At 39.2% G+C, this 27,188-nt stretch overlaps 1 protein-coding gene and 1 long non-coding RNA gene across 24 annotated transcripts in view; one reads left to right on the forward strand and one right to left on the reverse strand.

The window, feature by feature from the left end:
- The window catches only part of LOC309370780, a 24,425-nt gene extending 6,034 nt beyond the window's left edge, over window positions 1–18,391 (forward strand). The window contains exon 2 of the long non-coding RNA XR_014168688.1: window positions 18,249–18,391. This is a non-coding gene — a long non-coding RNA (uncharacterized lncRNA). The remainder of the gene's footprint in view (window positions 1–18,248) is intronic.
- EBF3 (EBF transcription factor 3) overlaps window positions 1–27,188 on the reverse strand; it is a gene marked incomplete at its 3' end in the record, with an annotated part of 185,046 nt that overhangs the window by 89,848 nt on the left and 68,010 nt on the right. The gene's annotated exons all lie outside the window — the stretch shown is intronic.

The following is a 27,188-nucleotide window of genomic DNA, read 5'->3' on the forward strand; positions in this document are numbered from 1 at the left end:
TTTCTGTATGAGTTTCCAAATACAGAATGTAAGATACTCTTGTTTTCTTGTCGGAAAATGATTCTGTAGGATCTCTATTGGCTGTCGAAGAAGATAGAAGAATCAGACCTTCTGTTTCAAAGGAAAGGAGGCTTCATCTCTTTCTGAACTTTTAAGAACTTCATGACTATTTACAAATAATAAGACAAGTATTTGTATAGTCAATCCTCTTTTCTTGTTGCAGACTAATCTGTAATTCATATTAAACAATTTTCCAAATGCTAAATGCCAAGAATTAATCTAAGAATTTTGAGAACTACAGTCCTTTCAACCAGAAGCTTCTAATGAAGTGGATTGTAGTCTACGAAAGCTTATGCCATAATAAATGTGTTTGTCTTCAATGTATAAGATTCTTTTCTTGTTTTTAAAGTTTACAGAGAAATCTGAATTTTCAGACCTTTTCACTGTAGTATTACAGGGGCCATTTCATATGACTTACCCTACATAATAATAAACTTTAATGATAAATTGTTGGCTTGATATTCTCTGGTCAGTTTATAAATGTTATTCCTTAAGGGGGGCATGTTTTTCAATGCTTTTGAAACTCATTTCTTCCTTTGTTATTGATGTTTAGTCTAAACTGTCATTAGTTAAATTAATATTCTTTCAAATATAGTAGAATAGAGCCCACAAAGGGAAATCTTATGAGACTGTAAAAGTAGACCATAATTTAGAAGAAATTCAGTGTTCCCTGCTCATGTCATCACTGCAGAGAAACACTTTAATTTGATATGAATTTCTCAAGAGAAACTTCAAATTAACTTAGATTTAGCTATGTTTGAGGTATGATAAGTGAAGATGGCAAAATAGACTATTCTTTGCTGACTCCAGTGTTTCAGTGTTGGTGCTTCTATATGTTCTTTTTTATTTTCTGCTCAGGCTAAATAAATGCCAATATTCACCTTGAAAGAGTCATCATAAAGAAATCCCCTTGGGATATAAAAAATATACTTCTCTCATCCTCCTTCCAAACAGTGTCAGATGAAGTTAAAAGACCCAGTAAATGTGCTAAAATCTGCTTATGTGATTTTTTTTTTTGTATAAGTGAGCAGTCATCACCTACTGTCAAAATACGCCGCATACAAAATATGTGATGCTTTGTAATATACTGTGTGTGTGTGACACAAAAAAAGTTTGTAAGCCAGTCCTGCAGTTACTTTGTATGACTTGAAAGTTTGTGCAAATTGCTGGATGCTAGTATTGTAAATTATGATTTGGACCATATTTTACAATATTGTACAGCAAACTCTATGGCTAAAGGCCAGATACAGTTTCATGTGAACCTCAAACTTGCAATTCAGCTTTATAACTCAGCCCTTGCAATTTACTTTGGTTTCATTTTGGGGAGTGTAATGTTACTTTCAGCTGCAAGGAACACAGAGCAGAATGGCTAGATAACTAAATGGCAGGAGGTTTATATGCTTGGCAGGAGGGGGTTTTGGTGCAAAACTTGGCATAAGGTCATTTAATAATTATGTAAACACTATTCCCAACACACTCACACATTTACACCCATTGAGGATGCAGAAGAAGCATCTTGCTGTACACTAAAACAACAAAATTGAAGAGGGCAATTCACAGACTGCTTTACTCTGCAGCAGTCCCCCTGACAATGTCACCAGAGTACTGCTAAGGTTGTAAAGTCTCCTAAAACTCTGGAGGATGCCTGTTTGGTCCCTGAGGAGATGGGCTTCAGCTGGGTGTCACAGTAACAGGTAGGTGAAAGGTAGCCATTTGACAGCAGGGGACAAATTCACTGGGGGTTTGCATTTCCATGTGCCCTACAGAGAGATAACAAGTGGTGCTTTAGGGCCCAGTTACCAGTATAGCAACATTAAGAAGGCAGCCTAAATACCTCAGAAACAGGATTCTTCAGTACAATGGCACACAAAGTAATAGTTCTGTTTAGTTTACATATGAAAATGAATTTGAAAACTAGGATTGGCATTTCCTTGGGTCTATTTGTTCAGTGATATACCATGGCATGCCATTACCGGAGCAGGAAGAGAAAAAGTGGGGTAACAACATAATCCTGCTATTTCTATGAAAAACATAGGAGTGGCTGCTTCAGCAAGGTAATGATTCTGGGACATCATTTAGCCTCAAACACACAGCTGCCAAGAGCACAGTCAGGCCATTCTCAGAGATGGGTGACCGTACCAAATGCCAAGGCTTATGGAGAGGCAGAAATAAGTGGGCAGCCTGCTAAGCACTTGTTATCCAGAAGAACCCAATGTCCTTGGGTTGGGGACACTACTGAATTGCCAGTCTGTATACCTTCTTCAGCATTCTACTTATCAATTAATGCAGTAGTTCCCCCTTGTCCATTTTACCTATTGACAACAAGGGCCTGTCCTTGATTCCTCTTTACGCACAGAACACAACTCAATGGTCAAAACTGTCATGGTCTTAAAAGAAAAGCAGTCTATAGTGGGGCCTTGGGCCACTGGATGCCCCTGTAGGAGTATCTTGTCTTCCTGGGCACAACAGGATATATGCGTGTCACTGTAGCAGAAAGCTTAGTCTGTAGTCTTTTCTTGGATGCTACACATATAACTTGTCTTCCTTGACCTCTGTATTTTTTTATCCATGTGCCAAGCCTCCTCACTGTTCCCTTAGCAAGCTGGACCTATGCCTTATAAGAAGAACTCTCTCACTGTTTTTGGACTTTAGACTTTAGCAATATTATTTAAATGGTTTATATTATCCAGTCTAGTCCAGCAAGTCTTCTCAACAAAATAATTTAGTGGGAATTTTAGCAAAATACTCCAAACAGACCACTTGAGAGCTTGCGCACAGCGTGGTAAATGTTGTATCATGGAATTTTCTGGAAGGTCCCACATTCAAAAAAAAATCCCCCGTGAATTGTTCTAAAGAGCATCTATTCCCACATAAAGGTACATAGGACTGGTGCAATATCAGGCCAAGCTACTATTGTTACTACTTATATTTATAGCTTACTCACACACCCAAACTTTAAGTCAGCAACAATGTTGAAATCATAAACCAATTTCAATTATTTAAACCATCGCATCCGCTCCTATCCCTGGTCAACAAAATGCAATTGCAACCATGTTTTATGCCTCCTCTTATTGATATCAATCTCTAGTATAGTTGAGCTTCTAGAGAACGTATTGTCAAATTTAAGAGGCAGCCATCAAGAATACTGGCTGTGAACATCCTTGCAATCAACTCAGAATTCAAAGCAGTGCTAAGAAGGTAAGTCCGTCAGTACAAGCATTTCTGCTTGACTGATGGAACCATCTCCCCTCTCCTTCTTCATACACTGTTCTGGGAATTCTCCCAATCATCCCCTTGCCACCACAGCCAATTTGGTGTGTGTGCAGGAGGCACACCCCTTGCACTAGCAAGACTTATTGCTCTAGCTCCTGTAGCACAACTATTTCATTGAATCTGGCCCATTTTGTTTGTAGAACTGGGGTTGCAGAAGCTATCCCCCAGGTTTAAGGGTTTCCCAAACGCCTTAATGGCATTTTTAGTCCTTGGCCACTTGGACTCCTGACCGAGTCAATTTATAAAAATAACAAGTTTGTATTATCAAATATAGGTAATCTGTCAAGGAAACGCTAGCCTTTTAAACAGATTTCTTCATTACATACAGCAATCACAGAGACATTTTCAAGAGATATTATAAAACCACATTAAAGCACAATGGGCTATATCCAGCTAACTCACATTCATAGAAGACCTACTGAAACTGAGTTAGTCAAGTGCAGTAGTTTCAATGGGTGTGCGCTTGAATGTGAGCTAATCACATGCAACCTAAGGGTCTTTTGCATTGGCAACTGAAAGGTGAAGTCATCATTTTATTAAATTTAATGTAATAGCAGGCATTTTCAATAATTTTACATATTTGCTGTCTTATAGATTTGTACTTAAATATGCTGTGTTATTTGAATTATTAGCTTATCGTGATTAATCTATGGGAAATGAGAACAGAAAAGTATAGATGATGCCCCATGAACATTTTATTAGTTATAGCCAGCAACTTTCATCAAACCAGAAAGACATTAGGAAACCAGTGTGACCTACCACCATAAGAAGAAGGCAGACTCTAACATTCTGTACCACTTTAAAGCTTTTGAACAGTCAACAAGGGAAACTCCATGTGTACATGAATAATCTAGCTTTTAGCTAGGTTCAGTCTGATAGAAGAGGCTGCAGACATCTAACCACGTCTGGCCATTGGCACAAACTGGGCATTCAGGCTCAGTGAGGAATCTCAGGAACACTACATGTTTGCAAGCATCAGTGAGTTATAGTAAGTTGAACCTCACAAATTATGGCAGTCCAAGTCTCCCATTCCAAAGTTACATCCAAATGCAAGTCTTTGCCTATACTTCTGTCTTAATGGAGTTAAATTCAGTTCAAATATCCAGCCTCTAATCACAGGAAGTCACTGGGAATCCACTGACATTGCAGGATCTGAGTCAGATAAAAACAATACTGCTAAGTATCATCAGTATACGAATGATATTGCAATTTCACCCAGTAACCAGGCACAGCTTCAAGGGTCAGCACCAGACACTTGCCAAAAGCCCATACTCTACGTGAGACGCCTACTACAATCTCTGGCCTCCTGGTCCTGCTGCTATCCCCCTTCTTGCTATTGCTATTGCTGACCGTCACTCCCCTCTATGGCTGAGCTACTAATGAAAAGGGAGTAAAGAGATGGGCACAATGAGGGAGAGGGGACCACTGAGAGCAGCTTGTCCAATTACCCTCAAAACCTATGGCCACCACTGACTTTTTGGACAAGATGGAATAAATGTACTTCAGCTATAAAGCTGTAGGTGATATTCTTTCACTACTTCTTCTGGGGCTGTTTCAATGGGAGTACTACGAAAATGGTCACTTTAAATTGAGATACTTTTGAAGATACAGTTTAGGCAGAGTCTATGGTTTAAAGCACATTTCACCAACCTGGTGCCCTCCAGCTGTTTTGGACAACTCCCATGGCAATGTTGACTGAGGCTAATGGAAGGTGTAGTCCAAAACATCTGGAGGGCACTAGGTTGGGGAATGCTGATTTAGAGTGATAGATCTTGGATTTGCAGATCAAGTAGACTTTCCAAGCAAGCTGGGAATGATTCTTTTTAAGCAACTGCAGCCTCCATCCCTTATTTCTGAACTGAGCCATCATAGATAAGAGGAAGTAGAGGGGAGGTGCGGACAGTAGTAACGACCTGAGAGTGAGCAGTTTCCAATAACAATGTAGAGGGGAAAGAAAAGTGGGTTAGGAAGTAGAAGAACAGGAAGGAGTAAGTATTTGAGAGGAATAGAAACAGTAGTAGTGAGGAATAAGACTTGGCTGCAACAGGAAGCAAAGACCAGCAGTTGGGAGGTATATGTTGGGGTGGCTCTTGACCACAGAGGTTCCTGTAGTAAACTCTCCAAGCTTATGAAAATAAGGCAGTCTCTCAACTGTATTCCTAAAATTTGCAGTCTTATTAACATATACTCTGGACTTCATCATTTCAGTTGGGCTACTTCAGAGTACAAGGTTTTGAGGCTTCAGCCAAGTACCCTGATATCACAATCACTGCTTTTCCAAGAAGGAGAGACTTTGTAAACATATTTCCTTCAGCATCTTCCATGCATAACCAGCCTGAGGGTGATGGAAAGGTTGCATCTCCCTCACATGCTCTAGTTCAAGTAGCTATTCATGCATTTCAAACAAATACAGATTAGGGAGCAAGGAAGCCAAAAGGCTGATCTCTTGCAGTTTCAATGATGGCTTTTGCATTTCTTTAACATATTCCTAAGAACATTCTGCTTTAGGAAAAACATTCCTATGCCTTGAATAGCATATTACTAAGAACATTCATTATCCAGCTTTATGGCATCATTAACAATTATTTATGTTAACAAGATATAAAACCTGAGATGTTGCTTCTTTATATATATATAAACTACCTTGAAAATTCAACTGAAGTGCTGTGTATAAACACCTAAAATAAATAAATGTTAAAGTTGCCACATGAATCAGTGTAACAATTTTGTGGTTTTTGTTTTTGCCATAATTGCCTTTTTGTAAAAACTAATGCTTTACAATCAGAAATGTGAGCAGGAAACCTATGTTCAGTATTCAGAACAACTTTCAATTAGATGCTCATGGAGTAACACACTACCTCATCCCTCTACAGCCACTTTGGTCACAGCATTTTGCATGAGTTGCAATTTCTGGACTGTCTTTAAGGGCAACCCCAAAGAGTGCACATTGCAGTAGACCAACTTCACTGTTACCAGAGATTGAGTAACCATGGTCAAGCTACCAGTGTCCAGAAATAACCACCAAACCAGCCAAAGATGAACTTAGGTACTCATTAGCCAATGAGGCCACCTGAGTCCAAAATGACAATGAGGTTCCAGAAGCACATTCAAACTACATACCTAATCTTTAAGGGGAGTACAACCCCATCAAGAACAGATAGTTAGTATTTCCAACTCCCAGACATGAGCAATGCCTACCCATAGCAGCTCCACCTTGTCTGGATTCAGCTTCAATTAACTGGCCCCCATCCAGTCCATTACCACCTCCAGACCGAGCTTCAGGATTGGTATAATGAAACAGAGGGATAGAGGTAGGTGTCATCAGCATATTGATGACACTTTGTTCCCAATCCCTTGATGACTGTTTCCAGCAGCTTCATATAGATGTAATAGCAACAAGACTGAACCCTGTGGGACTCTGTAGGAAAGCTCCCATAATGCCATGCAGAAGTTACTGAATGGTATTATCTGGAACTATTCTTGGAGGTAGGAGCATAACCACTGAAAGCAGTGCCACCAACTTACTTAGATAGCCTGGAAGATACCATGCTCAAGGAAAATCAACAGGGTTACGTTCCCTGTAGCCCTCCCTGACACAGGTCACTGACCAACAATGTTTCAGTCCCAAAACTCAATTTCAAGCTAGACTGATGAGGGTCTAGATTGTCAGAGGCTGTATGCTTCCGAATGCCTGTTGCGGGAAATCACAAATGGAGAGAGTGCTATTTAAGTCAAGTCCCACTTTTGGGTTTCCAACAGGCATCTGGCTGGCCAGTGTGAGAACAGGATGCCCCACTGGTCTGATCCAGCAAGCTCTTCTTCTGTTCTTATGATAATCAGTTTCATCCAAAGGCATGTCTGATGCTGCCTGCCCTGCTTTTTAGCACATTACCCATAAAGGCATAGAGGCAAGGGCAGACAAAACTTAACCACAGCTTTGGTTCCCAACCTGAAGAGTAGTTGACAAAGTAGAAAATACAAAGCATATTTCTGAATGAAAATCCTTCATAAGATTCCTTAAGAGCAGCCTCTGAAATCATCCAGTTGGGACCGGAAAGACAGAGATCAGCTAACAAAGGCAATATGTGGCAGATCCCCTGGTATTGGCAGGAGGGCAGAGGCTGCCACATGTTTACATGTTACCTACCCTGGGCTATTGTCTGATCCATGCATCTTATGTCAGTACAGATTTTCAATGCAGCTACGAGGAGTAACACTGGATCCAAGTAAAGAAAAAGAGCACGGTTGGGAAGGCAGCTAAGATTCCTTTCTGTGCAGAGCTGGGGAGACACCTCCATGTGTGACTCTCGAAGGGGGAGGGGAAGACCATCTGGACCACTGAGAGCAACTTACACACAATTACTTAATTGCAGTTTTGAATGAAATTGTCCATCATAAAAGATGCCTGAAGAATTTTGACTTTAACAGCCTGCCTGAAGGAGCTATAATATACCACTGTTATCGTTTGTCTTAATTTTTATTTCTCAATCACAAACTGTAGCCTCCACTTCAGAAATATTTGGGATTTAGTTTTAATTGTACTGCTTTCAACACACACATAACATATCTCTTTGTGTTGAAAGCATCACGGTGATTTATCCTCATTATTGTGTAAATAGGTTTCGGCAGTTCTCAGTAAATAAAACAAAGAGTGACAGGAGGAAAAGGGGGAATTTGCTTTCCTACCAATTAGAGTAGCCTTAGGCAGTACTTTTAAGAGGAGATAAATCCTGCAAATCACTAAAATGATCCTGTCACATGCACCAAATATTAAAATCACACAGCGGCACACTTCATACAGTTTGCTTTGGTTTAATGAGTTGGGGTGGGCTTCGTCATGAGGTTTGCTTCTCACAGTTGGGGACTGTTGATTGACAGTGGAGATCATGCCCAACTGCAGCTTCCTAACCAGTAGGGCCAGATGGAAAATTGCAATTCACGTTTAATATGCAGTTTTTCAGAGAATGAAAATTCCCAAATTGTCTTTTCACCTCCTACCTCTAAAATTATTTCCCTTAATAAATGCAGAATATGCTACGTATTAGCCAAGAATGCTTTACTCCACCCCCTCTCTTTCCAAAAGTATTAAAACGAAACATGGATGAGATCCCTATTAAGCCACCAACCTGTTAACTTCTTCAATTATGTAAGTTTTTCAAAGATTAAAAGATAAGTTTATGGAACATATGCTGTGATGCCCAAACACTTTAAAGGGAATATCAAGGTAATGATGCTGCCTCACAATAAAAAGAATATGGGAACCATCTGTTTGACTAAGTGCACATTCTGTTTGTCAAATATGCCTGAGTTTTTAATCCCGTACAAATGAAATGGTGCACTTTTGACTTCTGAAGTATTGCGACAATGTCTTATTGTCAAATATTTTCACATTTAGTTAGCCGAAAGTTCTTATCACTTTGGGGAGGGGGTCGAATTCTTTTCTAACCACTGAAGCATTGTGCACTATATATTGAAGAATATATTGTAAAGGCACAGTTTATATTGGGGTTATAATGGCAAACAAGATGTGGAAGACGCAGAACGTGCTGCTCTAAGAGTTCCTATAACAGATAACCTTACGACAACAGCTTTAGTAAGTGTATCCTATTTTCAGCGGCTACCTTTTCTCCCTTTTCTTCCTGCAGTCAAGTTTTACACGTTGACATTTATACTTAGTACGGTGAGCAATGATTGCTACCTTGTTACAGTGTTTTCTCTCTTTCTTTCTTTTATCCAAACTCCCCCCCCCCCGCTCCCCGCCCTTTTTGGTGCAATGCTTTATGAGAGTGAAATGTATGACAGGAACCCCAGTAACCTGAGCCCCTGGGTCAGTAATGTATTAAAACAAAACAAGACACACATGGCTTAAGCACAGCAAGAAATCATGCAAGAATGGGAGTTTCAGACAGGCTAAGATAAAGAAGGCCTACCTAACAGCTGCAATTATAGCCCTAGTTATATGAGTCAATCCATTATTGCATATGGGCTTGACAAATTACCATCAACGCCAAAATAGAACAACAGTGAAGCAATTGAGGTTTGATTTTTTAAATATTTTTTTATTGTAAGCTCCATTGAAATGAATTGAGCTTACTGCAGAATATATGATCTTCAGATCGTTTGGTGTAGCAGATATTTTGGGATGCTGGTATTTTCAAATGTACAGATGAAGACAATTAATGGAAAATAATTGGAAAATATTGTTTCAAATGAGCTGCAGAAATCCAGGAACTAAAACATACAGTGATATTCTTATTGTTAGCTTTTCAGCAATGCATTTAAAATCACAAAGCTGAAATATGAGGATAATTTATTTTAGCATTAAATGACTCTTAACAATGAATACTTCCAGCGACAGATTACTTTTCTCCTGTTTCTTTCCTGTAAATCACTTGAGAAAGTGTTTGTTTCAATTTACTCTTGGACTTATCTCTACGATCTCTCACATATGCACTATCTTGTGTAATAACTTTTTCAGCCTTTCAATTTTGTCCAAGGGTGGATTCACATATCCATGGGATGTTGACCTGTAATGTACATTTCTGTGCCATGCCAAAGATGACAGGTTTTGCTATCATCCTCAACCACATATCACCACATGTCATTTCTCTCCATGCATACAGGTGTACATTTATATATTATCATTTTCAGTTACTTTGGACAAATGCAAGTAGATACTATGCAAAAAAACAACAACAGCCCAAGGCACAGGTACCTGAATCAGAAAATGTAAGTGGTTCCCTGTACGATTACAAAAGTGTAATACTAAATTAAGGTTGCAATCTAATTATGCCTACTACTACACTTACTGAATGGGACATACTTCTGAATAGACATGTATAAGATTGCACTGTTGGAAATACACTGCTATGCTGTCTGCAGCTTCCCAAGGCTCTCCCCAAACCAGCACATTTTCATTAGTGCTGGGAAAGGGGAGGATCTAAACTGAGGCTTCTAGGGGAGATGGGGTTTGTGGCAGGTGAGAGTGACTCCAAAGGGGGAACATCAAAAACATTTGGGTCATTTCATTGGGACTCACCCTCTTTGTATTCATTTCATCCCCCTGGTATTTTCAAGAGGAGGAGGGAGTTGTCAACTTTTTATCTCAGCCATTTCCAGAACAAGAGAAAGGCTGTTCTGGAGCCAGCCAACCCCCCTGGCTTTGTAATGATGTTGGTAGATGTCAGGTCTGTTCAGAATAAAATATATTTTGTCCATGATTTGGTTGTGGATAAGAGAGCTGACATGGCATGCATAACCATGTCAGAGGGGCAAGGAAAGGGAGTCACAATCATCCACAGAGCAGTGTACTGGATTGTTTTTCATTGTTGTGGCCTAATAATACGGGCAAACTACTTAAAAACTTCCTGCCCCTTCACATTCCTGAGCACTTTCACTTCTTAGAGCTATCCATAGAGGGTTGACTGGGTGAGTCCAGGGCATGGGTGTAGCTGAGGGGGGCAGTTGCCCCCCCATCAAGTAAAACAATAGAAATACTTAACTAACTGACCAATCACATCAGTTTTGCGCCACCTAACAAAAGCCCTGCCTCCCCAACAAAAGTCCTGGCTATGTCCATGGTCCAGGGCGTGATCAACTTCTAACTGGAGAAGGACATACCATCAGTGGCAAGTCCTCTTCTTAAGAAACCACCCCTGACCCAGAAGTTAGTTAAAAGACTACTGCTCAGTAGCAAACATTTGTCAGGAGACAGATGTGGGGAGTGCAACCCTTTTCATTTTCCTAGTTGTAATAGTTATTTGTTTTGAACTGTTTTAAAGATGTATTTTATATTGTTATAACCCACCCTTAGGACCTTTTGGCGATGGGCGGGTAATAAACCTAACAACAACAACACCACCACCAACAACAGGGATGTTTAGCCTGGTAAAGAGGAGGCTGAGAAGAGATATGGCATTATCGAGTATTTACAAACAAACTAGCAGATTAAGACATTGGCAGGACTATTGTAAAAACCTGCAGTTTAAAACGTGTATGTGTGTGTGTTTTATATCAGAATAGACGAATAAAAGAATAAGTTAAGACAATTTGGAGTATGCAGGAAAGGACGAAAATAAATGTAAGGAACTGCAAAAAAGGGGGAAGGGAGTCAATAATAATTGTTGTAATGTATACAATAATTGTTGTAATGTATATAACATTCGAGGCTACCAGCATGAGTTTGACCAAACTGCGGGAGGCAGTAGAGGACAGAGGTGCCTGGCGTTCTCTGGTCCATGGGGTCACGAAGAGTCGGACACGACTAAACGACTAAACAACAACAACAACATATAACAATTATATAAAAATAATTGTTGTAATGTACGGTATATAAATGAAAATTATAAATAAAAATCTTAAGTAAGAGAAGAGATATGATAGCCACCATCAAATATCTAAAGTGCTGTCACATGGTGGATGAAGCCAGCTTGTTTTCTCCTGCTCTGGAGGCTAGGATGGAAACCAATGGATCCAAGTTACAAGAAAGGAGATTTTGACTAAACTTCAGGAAGAACTTTCTGAAAGTAAGAGCGGTTCGACAGTGGAACAGACTCTCATGAGAGGTGGTGGACCCTTCTTCCTTGGAGGTTTTTAAGCTAAGGTTGGATGGCCATATGTCTGTATGATATAGGTGAGATTCCCACATTGCAGCAGTTTGGACTAGATAACCCTCACAGTCCCTTCCAACTCTACAATTCTATGATTCTACTACTCTGTGATGTCTACTCAGTTGTAACTCTTATTGAGTTGAATGAAACTTACAGCTAAGTGCGTATAGGATTTCAGCCTACATCTTAAGACCAGGAAGGGTACTTCTTTAAATAATACATTTGCTCAAACAAAGCTGTCAAACAAAGAATTATTCAAAAAAGGTATCAATAATAAGACTGAAGAGTAGTTCAAATATCTAAAGTCCATTCTTTAAAAGAAGCCCCTGTGTGAGAAAGAGACAGACAGACAGACAGACAGACAGAGAAGGAAGGAAAGGGAAGGACAGCATTCTTTTGATTAAGAAAAATCCTATATTTTTAAAGGTGCCACTATTATGATTTTACATGTCAGTCCTAAACATGTTTAGCTAGAAATCAGTACTAGACTGCAATTGTAATGATGCTTTGGTATGCCCCATTGTGTGGAGAGTGTCTCCTTTAAATTCCTGGGAGTTTACCTTAGTCAGGACCTCACTTGGAAAATCAACATAACTCAGGTGGTCAGAAAGGCCCAACAGAGACTCCATTTCCTCAGGGTCTTGCAATAGAATAATGTTAAACAACAACTGATGAACTCCCTTTACAGGTCCACAATAGAAAGTGTCCTTTCATATTGTATCACAGTGTGGTATGCTGGCCTGACAGCCATGGACAGAAAGTCTCTACAGAGGGTGGTGAATACAGCACATGATATCATGGGCTGTCCCTTGAGTCATCGCAAGGGATCGTTGCCTTAGGAGAGCGAGAAAAATTCTCAGGGATGACCCACACCCTGGCGAGCACCTCTTTAATCTTCTACCCTCGGGCAGGAGATACAGAAGTATAATCAGTCGTACCAACAGGCTAAAAAAATAGCTTCTATCTGTGGGCTGTTAGGCTGTTGAATGGAAAATAACATAGCAAAATTGACTTGCGAGGTGGTGTGTTGTTCGATAAGAGATTGAGTGTTGGGGGGAGCTCATTTAATTTCATAGTACACAGGTTGTACAATGACAATAAAGATGTTGTTGTTGTTGTTTATGTGCTGTGAATTGCTTTTGGCATATCCATGTTGGAAAGTGGCAAACAAATTAAAACAATAATAAGTAATAAATACTTGTTTTCACTGGAATTTTCTTCCAAGTAAGGGTCAAATACAGAGATACATTCAATTCGCATCCTGTTATTATCATCCACATTTGTTAAAGACGGGAATGATTCACAAGTTACTTTTCATGGAAAATAACCATGACACATTCCTCTCATATACAATCCTCCCATTACAAATGCTACTGGAGTTGGCTGAGAAACGGCAATGTGGAACTGGTAAACAAGCCACACAGGTAACATTCGATCTGGGCCATTCGAAGACCTACATTTGACATATAGTCTCCAAGAATAACTCCTCTTTAATTTCAATGGTCAGCCCTAGCTGTCAAATTTAGAGTAGGTGCAAGGCTCCATCCAGAACAATGAAATGGCTCCTAGGCAAATAATTGCATCAAGGAAAAGACACCAAGGTGTCATTTATAATTACTCTATCCACCTGCCTCAGATTTCCTGCTCTTTGTAAAATATCAGTAAAAATAAACTGAAAATAAAGAGAGAGGAAACAATACATGTAAAGACAATTCCTAGAACAGTAGCAAATCAGGCTCCTGGTCTGTGTGCTTACATATTCCATAAACATTTAGTAGTTTACAAATCCCCAGAATTATCATTTTAAAGAAATCCTAGTTGTTTCATTTATTGTGGTGTGCATGACTGTGCATGTGTATGTACATAGATTTTTGGGATTTTTTCAATTTGTTTTCTCTGCCAAAGATACCATCACTACTTTTCAATATTCTGAATTCACGCACACAAACACAGGCTTTCTATTTCTCCCCTCCTCTCCCACCATTTGCTACTGGCTGAAAACTGTAGTTTTTAGAAATGTAGTTTAAACATGCATCTAATGGAAAACATAATCAGACCTGTGACTTTCCAATATATTAGGCTGTGCCATTTTTATTTTATTATTAATTTGATATCAACCTGAGCAGAATTCAAGAGTGATTTTCACAATATGATTTACATACTGGACTGAGTGTATATTTAAAATAATTTGGACTGAATTATTCTTAGTAGAATAGATGGCCACAGGAAAAAGATCGGGAAATAAAAGCAGCTTTAGTCAGAATCTAAGCAATTTGCTGCCAAATGCGAGCAGCATTTCCCCAGATTATAATTTACACTGTATTAACTGTCAAGAGTACTTTTGAGAAATATAGATAACAATTCAGATGCAATCGATAGGTAGTGACAGTTGATTTTAAAGCTTAATGCAAGACAAGGAAAAAATGACTGGTGTATCAGCTCTGGAAGAATAAATTTGTTTTGTATTTGATTTTTGTGTTAAATTTATTACTGCCAAGAACAGCTCTTTCAATAATAATAAGAACAAGATTGTGAAATTGCAACATGTTTGTCTCCCACAGTTTTCACTGCATATCCAATATAAAATGATGTCCCTTCTCAGTACTATAAATAGATCAAATTAAACTGCTCTATGCTCCTTTACTATAACCACTTCTTTAAGCACGTTTCTCTGCCCCACCGAATTAAAAAAAATAAAAACCCAACCTTCAACCCAATTTACCATAATTAAAAATCCTCTGCAGTTAATTCTGTATCTTCATCTTCTGGGAGCACAAAGAATATCTATTTTGTGAAACGTTATATAGATTTTTATGTCTATATAATTTTTGAGCCATCCAATCACCACCAACAAAAACCATAAAGCAGGAGGTTTGGACATATGATTGAGGAGAGTTGATATATCCTTGTCATAGTCAATAGAAGCCTTTTTTTCCAATTCTGTCAAAATGTCTAGTGTATATAATGTTAGGTTTTGATGTTGCTTCTGTACAATACCACAAGAAACTTACTTGACAAATATCAGGGAGAAAAAATTTCCCCTCTAGCCCAACTCTATTACACTGCTTATTCTATCGCTACAGCTGGGGATGCCTCTCAGCAGAACTGTACACTCAAAAAAATCTACCAGCATGGCCAGAAATGAAATGATGAAACTTGCCACCGTTCAAACTTATCCATACTTCTCACTTATGACATGATTGATTTTCCTTCAGAATGCTCAAATATGGGATTGTCTTCCTTCTTTTTTTCACGGTGGTAACAGCTAATGTATACAGCCTTGGCCTGTCTGGGAATGGCAAGAAGCTGACATGTAGAAGAACAACTGAAATGAATACGGATGAAATTTGAAAGTGCAATTTTCCATCTGCCAATCACCTTTTAAAGGCACAAGTTAACCACCAATCAGGAAAATCCTTTGTGAAATCATACTCATTTAGACTTTTCTATTTGATAGGCCAACTAGCCTCATTAATCAAGCTTTTAGATTCTGATACAAGTCTTGATCAGGTACTCTGCTTCCCCCCTTGCTTTAGGAATATTGTATCACATTTTCTCAATGAGTTATTGATAATTTATATTCTGAATTTAAAATATATAGTCTCCTTTTAAATAGAATTTGATTAGGTGACTACAAAATCTATTTCCCTTGTTATGGTACATAGCAGATCATTTCCTAGAGCTTGGCTCAGAAGAAAATGTGCGGTATTTCTAGCATTAATAATGTATGGTCACCAAAACCCGTTCTGGCCATAGCTTCAAGATGCTTCGAAATACAGCCAATTAAGGTTTATTTAATTATTAAGGTTGAATAAATAACAGCGAAACATGTTAAAAATCTTTCAGTTTCAGTCAATCATAATAAAAAATTAATGAGACTGGATAGAGAGCCATAAAAACTGATAGACTGCAATCGTGAATTATAAATTGGTATTGATTTTTTTCCTTTGCAATAACACTCTCAGGTAATCGTATGTTGCCACATGTAAAGTGCACTTTCCTGGATGAGACTAATATTAACTATCAAATATATATGAGATGGAGGCATTTATGACACTTCAGATTTCACAAACAAAAAGAAAAAAATACAATTTGTGGAATAATAGCATAGAACACAGAATCCTAGGGTGTTTATGGGAGCAGAAAGGGATCCCACTGTGCCATGAATTCATAAGACAGAGTTACCTTATTCTTCTGCTGCCATTTCTTCTCTGATATGTTACCTTGTTAGTATCACTAAGAAAAGCATAAATATTTTTTATTATTTGTGAGGCTCATCCTGTCTTGCTTAATAGACAGGCCACATGGAGTTAAAGCCATATTATATGGCCTGGTGCAGAAGTGATCATTCAGAAAACCAAAGCACATATTTTATACTGCCTAGCTTTATTAATTCTAAGCCCCCAAGAAATAGTGAGGGGATTTTCCAGTCTTCTTTTTATTGAAGTAACATGGAAACAAATAAGACATTTCCCTAGGCTAGCTCAGATAAAGTGGACAATTACTATTGGCATTCTACATGTAAATATTTAACACTTCACAGCTAGTTTGCACCTAAATGCCCATTAGATGTTGCTACAAGCCTGGACACTATTTCCCCACAGAGCTACATTGGCCTTCCTCCGCAGTGTTTATTGGATTAGGGCTAACACACATCTTGTTCTAAATAGCACTGGAAAGGGACTTGGTTTAAGCGAGAGGAGAGAGAACCTCCCTTCTGACCAAATGGCTTCACTGAGTGACACAAACCAACTCCTCAAAGGAAACTCAAATGAAGCCAGTCACAATAACAGAATTTCTCTTGATCTAGATAATTGGTAAGGCTCTGCTGCAGTTCATTAGCTAAAATGATCAGATTTACCCTTTTGAGTAAGAGAGCCTGCACTGACTATGTCAAGGAATAAGAAATCACTCTATATGGCTACTTTCATTCTGTTTCGTGGCACAGAAGGGGGGAAAAAGATTCCTTCTAAAACGGTAAGGGCCAATTTCATTTATACCAACGAAACAGTCCCTCTTTCATGTGAACAGAACCTATGTTTATTTCTGTGTAAAATACATAAGTTTTATTTTGCTTCTCATTCCCACATATGTTTCATAATATCTCATTGCATCAATAACACGGGTTGTGCAAATCTTCAAGGAAAGTGGGTAGAAAGTGCACATTGTACCAGATTTACAAATGGCAATATTTTAACATATTGCTTAGTATCATTTAATGGATTACTTTAGTCAGTACTCATAATTACTTTGGTCATCTTCCAAAGGTTATTTTCAGCTTCATCAACAACTTAGTTAAGCCAAAGTATGTGCTCTTATACCAACATACAATCTAATTCTATGCATCTTTACTCAGAAGTAAGTCCTACTATACTCCAAGTGGCTTTCTCTCTGGTAAGCATGCATAGGCAACCCTATTGTCTTCCATCTAAAATCAAGTCAGTGTAAACTCTGAAATAAGACAGAAGCAACACCCAACCAAGCTTTGTGGAAAACTAAGCTTTCCCCAAAATGCAGTACAGTGGTACCTCAGTTTAAGAACAGCCCTGTTTACAAACTATTTGGTTTACGAACTCCGCAAAACTGGAAGTAGTGTCCTGGTTTGCGAACTTTACCTTGTTCTAAGAACGGAAGCTGAATAGTGGAAGGGCACTGGGGGCGGGAGGCCTCATTAGGGAAAGTGTGCCTCGGTTTAGTCTTCTTATAAGGACTATTAATTATAATTATTAATTATATTATTATTATTATTTGTATACTGCCCTATACCCAGGAGTCTCAGGGCGGTTCACAGAATATTTAGGTGAGTAAAGCACAAAGCCTGCATGCCAGAGGATCATGAACCCACCTCTGCACATGCAGGCTCACTGTCTGCAACGTAGAGCATCATCTGCCATTACAAGAAGATGCTAGAAGTCCCTGCTTTGCACATCTGTTGATGCCTTTGACATACCTATTGGAGTGAATGCTCCTGGAATGTTAGGTGTTTTCTGTCTCTTCGTTCTCCTAATTAGTGTGTTCTCAGTAGCGACGATAATACAAACACCAACATTTTCAACACTTTAAGAATAAAGAAGAGCTTGGTACGGTAATTACTGGTGGTGATTATTTTTTAACTCCGTGAAGCCAACGCAAGGATTTTATAAGCTACTAATATAAAATGACATGGTATGCAATTTTTAGGACACGCATAGTATTTTCCTTTCAGCTCTTTTTCTCCACGCCGATTAACTTTTTACAATTCAAAAATAACTGAATTGTTTGTTTTCTTCTTTTCATCATCTACATTTTGTCCTTGTTTTATTTTAGTACTGGGGAAAAGAAGAGCTTGCTGGATCAGGCCAATGGCTGAATGTAGTCATCGTGACTAGGAGCCATGGATAGACTTCCTTGAATTTGTCTAATCCTCTCTTATGTTGGTGGCCATCACTACATCCTGTTACTGTAGAATACTACAGTATTCTGTTTCCTATTTTACTGTCAGGCACAAAAAGAGAAACTTTATTATTATTTATCTATGTAAAGTTTTCTTAAGTGGTCAGAACAAATTAGAAAAATAGACATGCATGTTACATTTGGGATGCAAAGGTTCCACAAGAACCTCTGTCCTACTTAGAACAGAATTGCTGTTAGCATTTTTTGAATTCTTGTTGAAGTTATGCTTCCCACATGTTACATGCATGTCTATTTTTCTAATTGGACCTTGCTACTTTTCATTTTTGATGAATTGCCTTCAGAGGTTCAGAAATCCACCTTTTTCATGCCCACCATCAACATTTGTTCCAAAAAAAGGTGTAAGATCCAACACAGGTGCATTTAAGCCTGTTGATTTCCAGACACTTAAGCATCTCTCTGTGCTCAATTGTGATCATCATCTTGTGTTACTCCCTTACGTCAAAACTACAGGCAATATACAAATACATTCATTTTTTAGGGCCAAGTACTTTACAGGAAAAGTATTGACTATCTAATGTTTCTTTGTTCAGCTGTTTTCAGAACATGCTCATCTATGTGACAAACTACTAAGGGCATGTGATTTTGATTCCTTGCAAGTGCCAGAAGTCACTGCCATCTCTCCTGTATCTGGAATTGTAGTGATACCCATGGGGTTTGCAACGAGACCGAAAAAAGCTTGCTTTAATTTGGTAAATAGTTTTCTGAGTCACTGCAGTGGTGCAACTACAGAATGGGCTGAATCTCCCACTAAACACCAAACATACAAATCCCCTTCATAATACGTCCTCCATTCAAAGAACATATCTTTCCCTGTGTCATGATCTCAGTTACAAAGCTAGGTCACTGAATTTGAACCAGAGAAATCTCATGGAACATTGTGAGCCAGATACTCACAATGAAAGACAGAAGGTGCATCTCTCTGGTATTACAATAGCTTTCTTCCACAGCTATCCACATGGTGTTGTCCAGCTAAACTGTTTGCTAGGAAGGACTTATGAGTACAATAATATTACCAGCCCCCTACTAGGCGCTTTGTCAATGTACTTAATATATCTAAAAGTCTCAAACTGTTGCTGTTGGTTTCTATCCATCCTCCAGCACTTTACACAAATGTCTGTAGAGTACCCCTGCTCCAAAACCCTTCACTCTCAGTACTGACCTTTGTGCTCTGGAAACAATTACTCCTAGAAAGCCTGTCAATATCATTATTTTTACAAGAAATCAATACGCCTCACAAAGTTAATGGGGGATTCAGGCAGCAAGCGTTTACCTTCTTACTGTCAGTGGTGCAGCGGGCTGTGCTCTGGCACAGATGACAGATTCGCCTAGACACCGAGCAGACAGTAAGCAATGGATGTAAAGGAGAAATAGGCTGCAAGCAGGCGTGGAAAACGTCAGCTTCTGCAGGCATCTATGCTCTAACGAGCCAAAGATGTCAGTGTCTTGTAGTGCCCATTCTGGAACAACCAAAGGAACAGAGAAAGCTAATAAAACTGGGATTAGGAAGCTGTCCCAACTATTACAAAGCTAAATAAAATATAACATATTAAAATGAAACAAAACTCAGTGTGGATTCTGGTAAAGAAGCTGCGTGGTGAGAGTCATACTGGTAGCATTTTTAGAAGGCAAAACATATAGAACTGGGTGAGGGAAGAGAGGGGGCGAGGTTGGGGGGGTGAGAGAGAGCATAACACAGAGAGAGAGAGAGAGCTGTCTAAAACACTATGATATAACTCCTTTGGCTTCGGGTAAGGATGAATTTGGCCCATGCACTTAATTTCATTTTCTGACCAACATCCTCCTAAATTAATGTCTGTTTTGAATTCAAAGTATTTCACATAAGGTCATCCTTGTAATGAAGCCGCTTAACAAATTCTAAAGCGAACGAAGGACATTTAAACATGACTAAGTCATCTGACAAGGGTTGAGGATTGAAAAGTTCCCCTCCAAAATAGCAAGAAATCAGATGTGCTGCATATTATCCCTGATTACAAACAAAAAATGAATTTATGAATGAAAAACAAATGAAGAAATTGTGGGAAGGGGCAGAATAATGTTGTTGACTTATAGAATTTGCACTCACTTAAAAAAAAAAAAAAGCCCTCAGGCACCTCTTGATGGTAACCTTACAAAATATTCTTCATGTTTCATATCACAATCTCCCAGATGAGCTTGTAGCTGCACTAGAATGCCTCTTGTCAGCAGACCTGTGAACTATGTGATCATATGGCAACAAAGGAAATGTTTTCATAGTAATTTTTTTATTGCCCTAGCTTCTGTTCTATTCATCATCTGCATACATGCTTGTCAATGTTATGGCTAAGAAAGAAGCAGTCCCTTTTCACATTCTTGTCTCACTTCAATAAATCCTGATAACTATAATGCACTAGTGTCAAACAAAAGTGGTTACTTGAAGAAAACACTCCTGGATCTTGGTGGCATATATATAAAAAAAAAGTTAATATAAAAAAAAGTTAATATATTTTTTTTTAAAAAAGGGGGGTATATAAGGAATTTTAAATATGCATGCATGACTTTTTATTTCCACACTGCACTTCTCCACCCTCAGAGTAAAATTGTAGAATGTAGATGATTTCAACACATGGTGGGGTTAAAAGATTTTTGAAGCTTCCTTCACTTCTATCAACAGTTTGGAATTTACACTAGTGCCTTACATCATTACCCAAGTCGTTCACAGCTTTTCAAGGCCTTAATGCAAACCACATGCAGAAACCAGGACTGCTTACAAAGCCTTGTAAACAGCTGTTTTCTGATTGGCTACTGCAGGATGGGAAATGGAAGGTCTCAGAGGGGGGAAAACAACAAACAGATCTCTTGTCTACAAAGCAGAACTCAAAACATTTTTCATGCATTGTGGGCTCCTCTAGAAGCAGCAAGCTGTTTAAAAAATACCTTGCCCAAATTGAGCATTTGCTTGACATGATGGAAAAGTGAGTGCTATTTTCTGTTATATTGCCCCTATTCTACATCGACAAGAATATATTTTTTGCTGTTCCCAACTGATTTCACAGTAGTGAACTCCGTTTATGAATTATCTGACACATTTCTTGCAATTCTTCTGACAACAGTGCTCAGTGGAAATTTCAAGGCCCCTCTCTTCTGACAAGTAGAAATATCAATATTTGAATAAATTGTGGATTTTAAACTTCTCACTCTGATGCACCACAGCAAGGAAGACTGAATTTTTCTTTTACTGGGCCTAATCCCCTTGAGCCTAAAGGAAGAAATCTGTATGCAGCGTTTCATTACAAGAAAGCTGTACTGAGTGACATTTGAAGCACACATCTAAGTCGACCTGATGAAGTTTACTTCCTTCAAACAACAAATAGCAGCTTTGTATTATTTCCCCTTCTTGGGGGAGGGAAAAAGGCAAAAGCATGATGTCTGAGCAAAAAGCCGAAATGTTGATTCACAAATTGACAGACCAATCTTTAAACAAATGTGTTTCTTGGGGGGGAAATGCAGCTTTGTTCAAGCTGAGCATTTTTCTTGTGCCTGACAGAAACATTCCGAGGCTGATTAGAAGGAACTTGTTAGGGTTCTCTCTCAGACACTCTGACTCCACTTTTTAACAAGCATGCAAAGAAAACAACATAAAGATAACAAAACATTGTCATTACCATCTATATGGGGTCTATTTGTGCTCTCTCTCTCTTTTTAATTTAACACTTGCATTCACATTTTTCTCTTTGCCATATGCCCAACAAGAGGACTGCAGCAGGCAAGGGACCCACTGCGTATGGGGCAGCATACTGAACTGCATCATGCCACAAAGTTTGTTCCATTTTATGCTGTTTAGTGTGCAGACAACATGGCACGACTATTAACGCAGTACAAATTCCATTAGCAAAGAGTATGGACCTGTAGTGAAATGTAGTGACTTAGACAAAAGCCAGAAACCAAGGTGCAATATGTCCACGGTGTTTTAAAAAGTTGGGTTTCAAATATCACCGAATGTGTTCGCACAATACCACTTAGTTCAAATGATATACCTGAAAATTCACTGTGGCCTAATGCCCTGACCTCTCCCTGGCTGGATCTAGACACGTCAAAGAAGAAATTCAGTTAAACGTGTTGTAAACTCATACACGGAAATCTGGTAGGGAAAGACGGGACTCCACAGCGCCAGTCAGCAGCCATGAGCAGAGAGCTGTACTCATGCTGCACACAGATCTATCCGACATGTGAGGGGTTCACTGGACTGGGCCCATAGACAATGACGAATTGGATGGTTGTTTTGTAAAAGAGTGTACCACCCCAGGTGCTGGCACTTCTGATGCACCCAAAGTTACAGCTTACAGAGCATGAGACTCTTAATCTTAGGATTGTGCGTTTGAGCCCCACACTGGGCAAAATAGTACTGCACTGCAGGGAGTTGGACTAGATGATCCTTGTGGTCCCTTCCAACTCTACAGTTCTATGATTCTATATCCTCAGGATCCAAGACAAGGATGGGTAGGAAATATTCTGTGTTTAGATTGAGAAAGACAGTGCCAGATCTGCATGTTAATTGACACTTAAAATTCCAAATGAAGCTTCTCTTCTTGTTGAACACTTTCTGCCCCCCCCCCCCCACATGTGTGCTACCCTGAATTGAAAAGTCATCATCTTTTGGTCATACATAAGTATATGAATAAGTAAACATGTTCAGGGCAGGGAGTTCAATAAGTTCATTCAGATAGCAAGATCAAATGTATCTGAATTCAGATAGAAAAATCAAGATTATATTTTGATCCTCATTTTGAGCTTTCTTGGTAACTGCTAACATTAAGTGCCTGATCTGATTTCTTGAGAAGTTTTTCTTTTACATAAACTTGCAAACTATTTGTTTGAATCTGCCAGCTTAAATATTGCCAATAATCTTCTTAAAGGAAATGTAAATGAGGAAATAAACACTCAACCAGGCAACTATTATGTGATTGATTAGCTAACAAAAAAGTGGAGTGTATAGGGTGTCTGGTGGGGGACACATTGTGCTTCTTCTGGGATAGTTTGCCCACCTTTGGTCCCCACCTGCACTCAGCTCTCACCTGTGACTCCTAGAAGCTGTCAGCATGTAACAGTGGCCACACCCCAGGAACAGCTATGACTGGCCAGCTAACCAGGTGAGGGTAGCTGATGGGTTTCAAACCCTTGGTGAGTTATGGGCTTGCCCTACATGTTAAGACAGGCTCCAGCGGATTGAGCAGATTGAGCAGACTAGACCAATAGTGGGTCCAATGGTCAATAAGGCTGTTTCTACACATGCCATAGTGAGGGGTAAGGGGGGCTCAGCAACCTGGAATGATGGGCTATCTAGGAGAAGACAAACTGATCCTAAAGCTCTGCTGCATTGCAGGATACTTTTGAGAAAAGAAAAGGCTCAGGAGTAAACCCAACACAAATCCATCATGGAGTCGCTAAGGTAGTTGCATGGCGCCTTGTACACTTCCTTCTGGCAACTGCTGCAGCCAAGCTAGTGTCAAATGTATTGCTCTACTTTCCTTTGGACCACCTCAGCGAGGTCTTGTTGTCTGGGCAGCCCAGGACCTCCATACACACCACCCAGGCTTGCGCCCTGGGGAGGCCACTTTGGTAGTGACGAGAGGATGAATGACTGCTGAGAGGAGCACAGAGAATAGACATGCCATGGTGCAGCAGCAAAACTGGATGCCTTCATCTGCCCCACTTGCAATAAAACATGTCTCTCCCATATCAATCTCATAATTATTTTTTCCTTCTTGAATATGAATAGAATAGGTATCAGCAACTACTGGGCCCTAGGCCAAATCTACCTTATCACATGGGTGCCCAGTTTGCTACCCTAGAGATAAAAGAGGAATGCAGTGTGATGTAGCAATGGCCTTTCTTTCTGGTGTTAAGTAGGTAAACCCACTGGTTACCCTTCTCATTGTCCTTCCATCACTGACCAAAGGGCACAAAATATCCCTTCAGATGCAGAAAAGCCTGTGACAGATTGGCATAGATGGGTTAAAGGGAGTATGGAATAGAAGCCCAATCTTTAATGGCTAAAATCTTTTGTAATAGCAAATGGGGGAAGAGAAAGTGGCCACATCCCAAAATTTCTGAAGACACAACAGAGGTAAACAGCTGGTGTTAAAGTTACTTTGAGAGTAGAATTACTGGTGCAGGGGGTGGGAGAGAAAACACCATATATGGTGGGGCAGGGGAGTACATTGGAACACAGTCCATGAAAACTAATCACTTGAGTAAATTATTCTCCTAGATAGGTAAAGTCTGCAGGTTTACACTGTATGTCTAACCAAGAACAATAAATCCTGTCACCTGGGTTATGAAATATTTCAAAAACACTTTGTTATATAACATCTTTCATACAAACTATCCCCATGGCACTTTGCAGAGCTGAAGGATATAGGCACAAAGCTAAAATAATAAAATAACAGGGCTGGTGGGTTAAATGAACATGTTTGACCGAGGAAGAAAAGATACATCAGATGATAGTGTCAATCAAATGATTGTGGGCTGAAAGTTGAATAGGGAAGAAGGTTCATGTTTGAAACTGTGAAAAGCCACACTAGATATATAAGCTAGATGGAATTCAGAGTAACTTCAGAAAAACAGTCAATTCAGTTAATATGAATTAAGGTGCTGTTTTGGCTTCCTGTCCAAAGACTACAGTATCTCAGATGCTGCCAAAACTTTAAACCAGGTGAGATAGGTACAGACTTCTGTAAAATAAAATTAATTCAAACCAACCTTCAACGCAAAAGGTACCAGTACCACTAAGCCTGCCTACTTACTTACTTGTTTGTTTATTTCTTTTTACTACAAGCCATAGCTTTGGTACTTTTCACAATGAAAACTACTCTGAAATATGTGTTAGCAACCAAATGCCTAGTATTCAAATAGTGACTCCTGGATTTGCTTAGAAGTGCTACATCATTATTCTTATGTGAGCATTTTAGTAACTCCCTATTCAAATACCAGTATTTATTTTCCTTGCAATGTTTGGAAAAGGGATTCTAACTGGGAAATGAACAAACAAACAAAAACTGCTGGTTTATAAGCTAATCTAGATCTATATATCTGTGCATGCAGCAGTGCATTTAAAAAGACAATCTGACGGAATAGGCCAAGCCAGTAAATTGCATGCAAACACCAAAGCTCTTTCAGCCGCAACATCTTTTTTAACATACATTTTAATCTTTGTGTGTAAGAGGTATATTCAAAAAGATTATGGGAATAAATACTATATGTGTATGAATAAGGAAACTGGGGGGGCAGGGAGAAGTGCCGTGTTCAATTCATTTCCCAAGACCATGTCCACTTTCACATATCACCGGAAGGTTTTTCATACAGGGCTCCTATGGCACAAGTACTCCCATAAGCTGCTGAACCACAAAAAAGAAGTTAAAGCAGGGAATAATGAATGCTGTCCTAACATCACAAACCAACTGAAGGTGTGCACCTGGGCAAAACAGTCGGTTGATGCTATCTGTAAAAGCCATCAGCTTCTGATCCAGAGTGGCAACATCATGCACATCTGTTACATATTACAAAGAAATGTATTTTAAAAAGGTTATAAACAGGTGGTAAGAGAGAAAATGACTCACTAGTGTGCCATCCCAAAGGCATTTTGGCCACTATGGGTATGTTTCCATTCCATAAACACAGACCTACAAATCAGATATTAGAGTGGTGTTCAGAAGTGATTACATCTGCCAGATAACATAAAGCAAGGGTGAACAGAAGGCAGATCTGCCTCCACTGGTAGATCACCAGATAGCACAGGGAATGGCCATAGCTCAGTGGTAGAGCTGAGCTTTGCATTGCATTCAGAAGGTCTCAGGCTAAATCCCCAAGCATCTTCAGGTAGGGTCTGGAAAGACTCCCATCTGAAACCCCGATGCCAGTCAGTTTAGCCAAGACTGAGTTCAAGGGACCAAATTGTAGATTGCCTCCACACATCTGGAATTGGAGGGGCAGGTGTACCAACTGAGAATAAATGGTTTCTATGTGGGTTTCAGTTCTAGCACCTTGTTTTGGAAATTAACCACTGGAATTGGCATTCAGAAAAAAATGAAATGCAATTGATACTGGAAGATTTATGAGAATACTGTCTAGGAAATGTAGTCAACAGTTCTTCAGCCAAAGGTGTCAAATAGACTTGGCAAATGTCAGCATTTGACCGGGATAGTTTGGATTTGTGCCACTTACCCACCATGAAAAGTCTATAGGACAGAGACTACTGAAGGTTTGCCAGTTCTCCTGATGTAAGTCATGGTAGTTTGGAAAATTACTATCTTGCACTGAATTGATTCCCCCCCCCCCCTTTCAAGACAATGAAATATGTTGAATGCATAAGATATATATGCAGAGAAGATAATATAGTTACAAAGTATTAGAAAAATACTCTAAAATTGGCTTATGCATGGCTGGAAACAATCACTTGCTATCTCTCCCAACTCTCCTTTTCTTTCTCTATGCTTGCAAAGTCAATTACACCATTACTTTGCTCTGCAACACTGGGATGCTTTGAAGAAAACCGCAGGAGGTGAACTCTCGCTGAGATACAGCATCTACACCTCTCTCCTCCAACAATAAATAACATTTTAAAGTAGTGTGTCACAATGAAACTGAATCTCCATTACCAACACCTAACTTGACTTGTGTCCCCTGACCTAGACCCTAACAAAGGACCATGAAAAAGAGGAAGCCTAGTTCTGAGAGGCTCATGAATTCTAGTAGCTGCAAGATTTAAAGGTATGACACTAAAATGGTAGGGTAATTTCAGGACCAAATCTTGTCTAC

The sequence above is a fragment of the Podarcis melisellensis genome, assembly GCF_964234715.1.
Source record: "Podarcis melisellensis genome assembly, chromosome: 5".
Taxonomy (NCBI): domain Eukaryota; kingdom Metazoa; phylum Chordata; class Lepidosauria; order Squamata; family Lacertidae; genus Podarcis; species Podarcis melisellensis.